Here is a 9,064-nt window from a genome sequence, read left to right as displayed (position 1 = left end):
CCAGGGTTTGGCTCCCAGAACCTACATGGCAGATCCCAACCATATATAACTCCAGTTTCAGATCTCATGCCTTTCTCTCTGTGGGCCCCAATAGAGAAAGGGCTCACATACAAATGTGAAGGCAAAAACTCATATATATAAAAGTGAGTAACAATCTTAAAGATAGTTACGGCTTCTTCCCTCATTTCTCCCCCGTCTTTTCTTCTCCCCTTCCTTTGCTTCCTTTTTCTCCTTCATTTTAAACATTTGACCATTAGACACATTGCTGCCTTTTATGGAGAAAGTATCTGTCTCCTAGGGAAATCTCTCCATGACAGACAAGCAAATATAGCACAGTGGCTCTCCTCACACGAGGGCCCGGCGGTCTAGCCATACAGATATTTTTATCTGTACTCTAAATAAACACAGTGCTGAATGGAAACAAGACAAGGGAAGAAGAAAATCCACTGCTCCAGGAAATAATGCAATCCCCAGGCAAAAAGCAACAAATCCAGGGGGCAGTCTGGGGCCAGTTTGTCCTGAGAATCTGTGCATTTCTCAGACTTTCTTGAGAAGAGAAAGAAAGTGTTACATTCCCTAATTCCTTTCTGCAGCTTTGACTGGACAGATTTCCCCACTTCCTGCCTGCAGAGGTTATGAGGTGTTTCCATGAAGAATGAGAGCTCTGTGATGTCTCTGTGGCAGGACAGGGCCACGGGAGGGAGCAGAGGGGCTCTGCGCTGGGCTCTTGTGGCATATGTCATTGTTAAAGAGCTCATGCATAAAAAGCTACTGTGTATATAAATTATTATCATTATGGCAGTAACAGAGAGTGTAGCATTACATTTACAGGATGTCTGAAAGCCCCAGGAAACTGGAATTTGTCGTGAAAAGTAGCTTGCCAGAGTTTCTGAAGCCTGCAAGGGGCTTGGGGATGGTCTGATGGAGACTCCAGATAACTTTGGGGATTGTGGCAGGTGTGTGTATGTGTGTGCATGTAATTGTATGTGGTGTGTGTGCATATGTTCATGTGCATATGTGTAATTGTGCCTGTATGTTCCTTTTTATGTGTGAGCATGCCTGTGTGTGTGTGTGTGTGTGTGTGTGTGTGTGTGTCTGTGGGTGTGTGTGTTTCTCAGTTCTATGGGGTATGAGGTCAGAGTCATGGTGCCAAAGTGAAGATAAAAGAGAGCCCTGGTTCTCCAGGATGAGGAGGCAGGATACTGTGATTTGAGAAAGGGATGACTAGATGGGGGATTAAGTCTTTAGCCAAAATGACAGCAAACTGCCTACTTAAAGAGAAAGTACAACCAAATTAAAAAAGAAAACAGACTGACAACAGCAATAACAACATTTCCTGTGACTCTACCTCACAGAGATGGAGAGACATTTTTGTCTGAACTGGACCAAGTCACATTTTTGAGATGTCTCCTTTTCCCCAAGATGGGAAGAACTAGAAATCAGGAATCACTCACATTCCTAGGGTGACATCAATCAAAACATGTGGCCAACAGGGAGAGAAAGTTGCATTTCATTATAAACAGAGTGGATGAACTTTGGTTATAGCAAAGCCACCTGTCCCACTTTAATTATCTCCCCAAAGCAATCAAGTTGAAAGCTACCTTCAAGCAGATGGAGGAGGGAGCTTTGGCTTGGGAACATAGTCATGCACAGCATAACAATGTCTCTCTCAATGAAGGATCACATCCACCATGGTGGTCCCACATCATGAGGGAGCTGGAAACCCCTATTGCCCAGTGACATTGCCAATGCCATCATAGCATGACACACTACCCAGGTGTCTATGATGCTGGTGAAAGCAACCCTATTGTGCTGCCACTCAGGTAAAAGGCCAGGACATGCAGGGGTGAATGGACAGTGAATAATAGTACAATTCAATGCAGCTAGTGAGAATGAATGATTATTTATTCTGACAGGCTATACTACAGTTTTATCATTGTTTTAAAGTGTAGTCCACCTCCTCCTAAGACTTTAATGTCAAGCAGTATGTTGTGTTAAACCAAGAGCAACATGCTCAGTTTGTCTCTTGATTGCAATTATCTCTTGTGCTTGATTTAATTTGATGTTGCTTGGTTCATCAGCCCCTAGACATGTGTGCGCTTGCAAAAAGAGAGGGAAGGAAGGCAGGAAGGAAGGGAGGGAGGGAGGGAGGGAGGGAGGGAGGGAGGGAGGGAGGGAGGGAGAGAGAGAGAAGGGGGAAGAAGAAGAAGAAGAAGAAGAAGAAGAAGAAGAAGAAGAAGAAGAAGAAGAAGAAGAAGAAGAAGAGGAGGAGGACGAGGAGGAGGAGGAGGAGGAGGAGGAGGAGGAGGAGGAGGAGGAAGAGGAGGAAGAGGAAGAGGAAGAGGAAGAGGAAGAGGAGGAGGAGGAGGAGGGAAAGAAAGCCATGATTTAGGTTTGCCTAAGTTCACTCTATAGTGCTTGTGCAATAGCATTGAGCAACACAGTATCCAGGACATATGTAGTGATGCATGGCTTCGTTGTCCCTGGGCTGTGCAGCATCACAGAGTGCCCAACCCTCCCCTAAGGGGCTCACTCTTTGTTGCGGAAGAGAGGCCTAGTTTCTTATTCTCATTTTCAGATTTGCTTCCTGAATTAGAATGAACATTACTTATCAGTGGCATTTATGGATCTGACCAGTGTGTGTGTGTGTGTGTGTGTGTGTGTGTGTGTGTGTGTGTGTGTGTGTGTGGTGTGTTTTACTGGGGAATCAAACTTAGGACTTGCATATCTCCAGCCCTGGCTCTGATCACTCTTACATCTTTTCTTGATGTATCTTATCTTTCTTATATTGTATCTTGTTTTAAATAGCTGTCCTTTCAGTCCCCTTCTTCGCCCTAATAAAACAATTTAACCTTACTTTAATTTTCAATTTATCATTTTATGATAGCTAATACTATCTAATTGACAATATCTAAAACTGTCTAGGATACAGGCTTCTGGGCATGCCTGCAAGGGATTGTCTAGATTAGGTTAGAGGAGATGGTGAGCTCCACCTTAGCTGTGAGTAGCAGCATCCCATAGGCTGAGGTCCTGGGCTGAAGAGATGGGAGAAAGGCTATGAGCATCACTTCTCCCTGCTTCCTGACTGTGGATAAGATGCTACCAGCCACCTCTGGTGTGCATCATCACACTCCTTGCCATGAAATCTTGTACCCTTGAACTTCAAGCCCAAATAGTCCCTTCCTTCTTTCAGTTGCTGTGGACAGGTATGGTAGTGGGTTGGCAAGAAAAGTAACTAATTCACATTTCTAGAACTATTCATCAACAAACCTGCAGTGGATGGTACAACTATACCCTTCACTAAAGAATGCCTGTCACCCAGGAATAGGAAGGTCTTTGGAAGTTTGCAAATTCAACCCTTAGTACCAATGTGCAGGAGGAGTCATGCTGACCCCAATATCGTAAAGTGACCACATGACCACAGGGGTTCAAGCTCCGTTCTTCTGTGCTACCTGCTACTGACTTAGGAACATAAAACATTCATCTGGCTGCAGTTACCTCTACTGAGGTTGGATGTGGTAACTTCTAAGTCTCTCTGTAGCTACAGTATTCTCTAGGTTGCATAGCTTCACACACACCTCTAACATGTGCCATTCCAGTCTTACCACTGACTTAATGTGATTGGTTCAGGCATTTCAACTCAGTAATAAAATAAACAAACAAACTAAAAGACAGTGAGACAAACCAAATACAGATATCTTGAGTGGTTTTGTTTGGGAGGCTTCAGTGATGACTGAGATTTCTCTTTCACAGGCTCTTCCTCTGTGCTGGCCTACTGTTTGCCAGAGATAAGTGCCTTTTTAGATTCCCTTAGTGGCCTTGCAAATAACCACAGATGCTAGAAACCTTCTATTTGTTCCAAGAGCAGGAAACCAAGTTAAAAGCTACCTTGGCACCACTAGAAAGTAGAGTCCCTGGGACCAAGGTGGCAAAGGGATCTCATGGGAGGTAGCCACTTGGATTGGCAGGCCTGAGCTGTCTCTGTTAGGAAGCAAGATGGGCTCAGTCTATGAGGAGATTGTGATGCCTGCTATGGCTTACCAGGGAAAAGCAGGTGCTATACACGTCCAGAGCTTGTATCATTTCTTCCTCTGGGACAAGAGGAAGAAAAATTTAGATGATGGGAGCTATGGTTATTGATTATTCAGTAAAGTGCTTGCCTTGTCAGCACTTGAATTCAATCCCCAGCACCAATGTGGGGGAAAAACCATGTGGCCCTAACTGGACCATGTTTGTTATCCCCATCCCCACCGGGATGTCCTTGTCTGGACCACCTAGCCTACTTGGCAAGTTCCAGAACAGTTAGAGACTCTGTTTCACAAACAGCAGAAGGCTATGGTCTTGGGAGATGGCTCACTGGGTAAAGTGCTTGTTATAAGCGGGGGACTAGAATTTGGATCCCTAGTACCCATGTAAAGGTGGTACGGCTGTAATCCTAGTAGGTGGGAGGCAGAGATAGGAAAGTTACTAGGCAAGCAGTAGCAGACTAGCCAGAATAACAGCATGTAGGGCAACCGTCAGGCTGAAGCTCAAACAAAATGCCAGGGTGGAGTCAGAGAAGTGGGCAGGAAGCCCCAAACCTGGCCAAGAAGCTGGTGATTGATGACTTTTGTGAGAGGGAAAATAAGTTTTCTTTAAAGGTGTAACCTCTGGTAGGTTGACCATACTCTAGGGAGCAGCCACCATTAACAGTCTAAAAACTGAACTCAATGGGTTTGAAAAGAAAAAGAGCAATGTAAGCCATGTTTGTGTAAGGACCAAAACATAGAAGGTCTATTGAAAGATCCCTGGAAGGAAAATCTACCTACTAGAGGCAGCAAGAACAGGTTTCAGAGACACAATGTTACCATAGTGATAGAGTTACCTTACCTGTTAGGAGAGCCTATGGTGATATGGTGGTTGGTAATAAGGCCTGTCTATTTGAGGCTTACTGATCCATGAATGCATTCAAGGGTAGAGTTGTATGGTGACGTCAAATGACATTCAAGTGAAGTTGGAAGGGGGCCAAGTGAGGGTTCCTTTAGTTTTTAACTGCCCCCTGACTCTATTTAGATGCTGGGGAGGCCACATTTCAGATTGTGCCCAAGCCCCTCACATCAGCAGTTCTGCTTTTCTGTGTTCTCTTGCCTGGCCAGTGTAACCTGATCTGCTACTCCATTGTCAATAAGAAACTCTGTCTCAACAAACCCAAAAGAACTCAGAGTGAATAGCTCCTGATGAAAATATCTTAGACTGTTTTCTGCCCTCCATATATACCTATGCATGCAAACACACATGTACAGGTACACACATGCACATATGCATACATACACACACACACAAAGAATAGCTTCTGTTGTTAGTTCATATCACAGCTTGTCCATGTTGACATCTACTCCAGCCAATGGTGATCTTTACACCATCACAGGAGGTGTGTAACTGGGTCACAACCCTTCCAAAAGGGGGGAACACCTCACCAATGATGTTCTCACCAAATTGAGTCTAGCTGCTTTCCTTCTGAGAAGATACTCTGAGTTTTAAAAATCTTGACAGGTAACCCTTCTCAAGGAACAGGATGCCACCTGATCTTTAGTTTGGGCAAAGGCCTGTTAGGTAACGCCGAGGCAGAGTTATTGGCTGAGTTAAAATCAGTCTATGATTGCAAGTCTGGTTTCACTTAGGAAGTGATCACAAGGTGATCGCTCTGTGCCAGGCACCCACCACTCACCTTCAGAGAACAAGGAGTCAAAGACATGGTTCCCAGGCAGTTAGGCTTTCGAATAGTGTGTGCCTATGTATTTTGCTAGTGGTATTATTTGGCTTCTGGGTTGGTCTCTGAGCTCTGGGCTCTGGGCTGGGCTCTGGACTCTGGGCTCTGGGCTCTGGGCCCTGTGCCCTGTGCCCTGTGCCCCGGGCCCTGTGCTGGGCTCTGGGTTCTGTACTGGGCTCTGGGCTCTTTGCTAGAACCTTCACTAGGCTCTGTGCTGGGCTATGGGCTCTGCTAGGCTCTGCACTGGACTCTAAGCTCTGGGCTCTGGGCTCTGGGCTCTGGGCTCTGGGTTCTGGGCTCTGGGCTCTGGGCTGAGCTCTGTTTTAAGCTCTGTACTGGACTCTTGTTCTGGACTATAGTCTCCGCTGAGCGCTTTGCTCTGTGTTGGACACCGTCCTCTGTGTTGAACCCAACACAGGGTAGTATGTTGGACTCTGGGCTGGGCATTGCAGAAAGCAATGAATGTGAGCTAATCTTGACCTGAGAATAATTACAGATGAATATTTCACTCTAACTAACCACTGCTCTGATTTCAGCGAGTGTTGGGCACAGGGCATGGAGGAATAAAGGGAGTGGGAGAAAACCAGAGTCCCGCCAGAGTTCCGGTGCTCTGGGCGGTCGGACGCAGAGGATTGCTGCATGCTTTCCATGCGGCCCCGGGTGGGTGTCTGGCTGTGAAAAGCTATGGACCCAGCCCACGGGGGTTCGGGGAGAGGGTGGTCAAGGGGCAGCCTGAGGTCTCTGACCTCACGGAGGACAGAGATAACAGGTTTTCAGTCTCGGGCATCCTAGACTCAGATGGACACTGCGGAAGAGCTGAGTACAAAATGGGGGGCCTGTAAGCAGCCTGGTCAGCCCCAGGATCGAAGGGAGAAGAGGGCAGGAAGAGAGGGGTCCCTGGGTGGTTCCCACGTGGGCAAGAGTCTTTGGTCCTGTCTGTGGCTGGAGCGTAGGAAGGCCTTCCTGCAGGAGGTTCTACGTGGCTCTTTAGGGGAAAGCCCATCCCATTGTTCAAGCATGGCTGGCCTTGATGAGCAGAGACAGTCTATGGTTTTAGAGCTTTATTGTAGAAAGGCAGGAAGAAAGAGAGAAGGTAGAAAGAGGGAGAGAGGCCAGCCATGGCCACGTGGAGAGTGGGGAGAAGGGAGAGAGAGAAGGAGGGCTAAAGATGAGAGTAAGAAAGGTGAGAGCTTAAAGACAGAGAGGAGGGGCCAAACAGCCCCTTTTATAGTGGGCTGGGCTTTCTTGTAGTTGCAGGATAGCTGTGGGGAGGAGCATACCTAGCTATAGTCAGGTAACTGTGGGGGTGGAGTCTAGACAGAATGCCAGAAGCTTGGGGCTTTATCTGTGTGACTGATAGTCAACACACCTATCCTGCTGGGGCTGTGGGGGTGGTAACTTCGACAGGAGCCAGGCGTCCAGGAGACATGATCGAACTCGTTCTGTTCCATGTGGGTGGAGATCACCACCCATTGGGTCCCCGGGGCTCCAGACCTTGGCTTTCTGTGCTCAGCCCACTGCCCCATAAGGGAGATAAAGCTTAAGAGGTCTAATACCAGAGCACATGAAGGTGCAAGGGACAGAGCAGATTTCAGACCAACAGGGAGGTTTCCCTGAGGGGGAGAGCCCAGCTGAACTTGAAGGTTATGAAGCAGGCCTTGCTGACCAGAAGACTGTCTGGTTACCAAGGCATCTCCATTACCAGAAGAATCTTCTCTCTTTCCTCCTGGCCAGCTCTCAAGTCAGCCATCCCTTCCTTTTCCTGTTTGATTTCTCCTTGCTCAGGCAGAAACTTAAAAAGTGTCATCTAGAGGTCATTTCTGCTGGCCCATCCACTTTTCTCAGGTGCCTGCAAGAAGAGGTTTCAGCCTTGTTAGGTGATTTTGTGAATGTCTCTTACCCTCTACCTCTCATTCTCCCTGGTGTCTCTTCTCTGGTAGAAATGAAGTCACGGTGTTAGAGAGGAGAGCATCTAATTTTCAAGGAAAGGCTTTAAGAAGGATTGAGCCTCACATTTGCTAAGGGGATTTGTCTGCAGTAGCACTTCAGAAAGCCCGTGCATCTGAGTTATACTGAGAATTTCATTCAATCTGGGTTGTATTCTGTTGTTAACGCCAAGACAATAATCTCATTGTTCTGCTGTATCTAATGACCAGAATTTTATTTCTGTAGTTACTGCTTTTGGACATTTCTTGGCTGTGTGATCCTGTTATCTGAGGGTTTTATTGCAGCTAAAGAACATTTGTATTGCTCTATCTGGACAACAGCTTCCCCGCTAGAATCTTCTTTTTCTCTGTGTGCAGAGTTTATTGTTTTTGAACTTCATGTTTCTGCCCTGACCTAAATTGTTTCTAGAAGCACAAGGAACAAGGACAAAAATTCACTTTCCTTAACACACAGGAGTTTTATTTTCTTTTCTCTCCGACTTTCAGCTACATCCGAATGTCTTCAATCTGGTAGATTGGAAATATGCAGATCTTAGTTGGATCTTCCTGTAACAAACATATACTTGTCTCCTGGTTTATTTTCGGCTTTCTCGTGTCCTAGTAGGAAGGAGCCTATAAAGTGGTTATGTGAGATCTTTGCAGAAGAACAACTGTAGGAGTTCCCTTGGAGTCAATGCCATTCGAGTGGATGTGGTGGGAGGAACAGAGGCGGTGAACCAAATCTGTGATTGTATCCAAACACCGACTTAATGCTGCTTCTGTGTAGGGGCCAGACACCTTCTGGTAGCTCATTACATTTTATTTTGTTTCAGTTAATCAAACAACAGATTCTAGCTAGAGGGAATTTCAATATGCCTAAGGTTATAATTTAACCATTACCATATAAACAAAGGCCATTGTAAGAATAGTCTGTCAAGAAGGCTGTCCTCTACACCCTACCCCTTGCAGAGAGAGGACAGTCCTAGAGAAAACACTCTGTGAATGATTTGTTCTCTTCCATTTTTTCCATCTTCAAAATCTTTTCAGCTGGCAAGGTGACTCAGTGGGAAAAGATGCTTGCTACAAAGCCCAGCAGTCTGATTTTCATCACCAGGTTTTATACACTAGAAAGAGAGAACTGGTTCCCACAACGTGTGTTCCGGTTACCGCATGCAATCCAGGACATACATGTCCTGCCATCACACACCAAACAAAAAGGTAGTTTAAAATTTCTTTCATGTATTTATGGTGTAAGTTTAAGACTAATGTGTGTATGTATGTATGTATGTATGTATGTATGTATTCATGTATTCATTAGCATATCAGAACTGGACTTTGTGCTAGATGCCAGGGATAAGGTAAGAATGGCACACCATGTTTAATCAAGATT

The sequence above is a fragment of the Mus musculus genome, chromosome 18, assembly GCF_000001635.26.
Source record: "Mus musculus strain C57BL/6J chromosome 18, GRCm38.p6 C57BL/6J".
Lineage (NCBI taxonomy): Eukaryota > Metazoa > Chordata > Mammalia > Rodentia > Muridae > Mus > Mus musculus.
The sequence above is the reverse complement of the archived record's forward strand: the minus strand, read 5'-3'. Positions refer to the sequence as shown.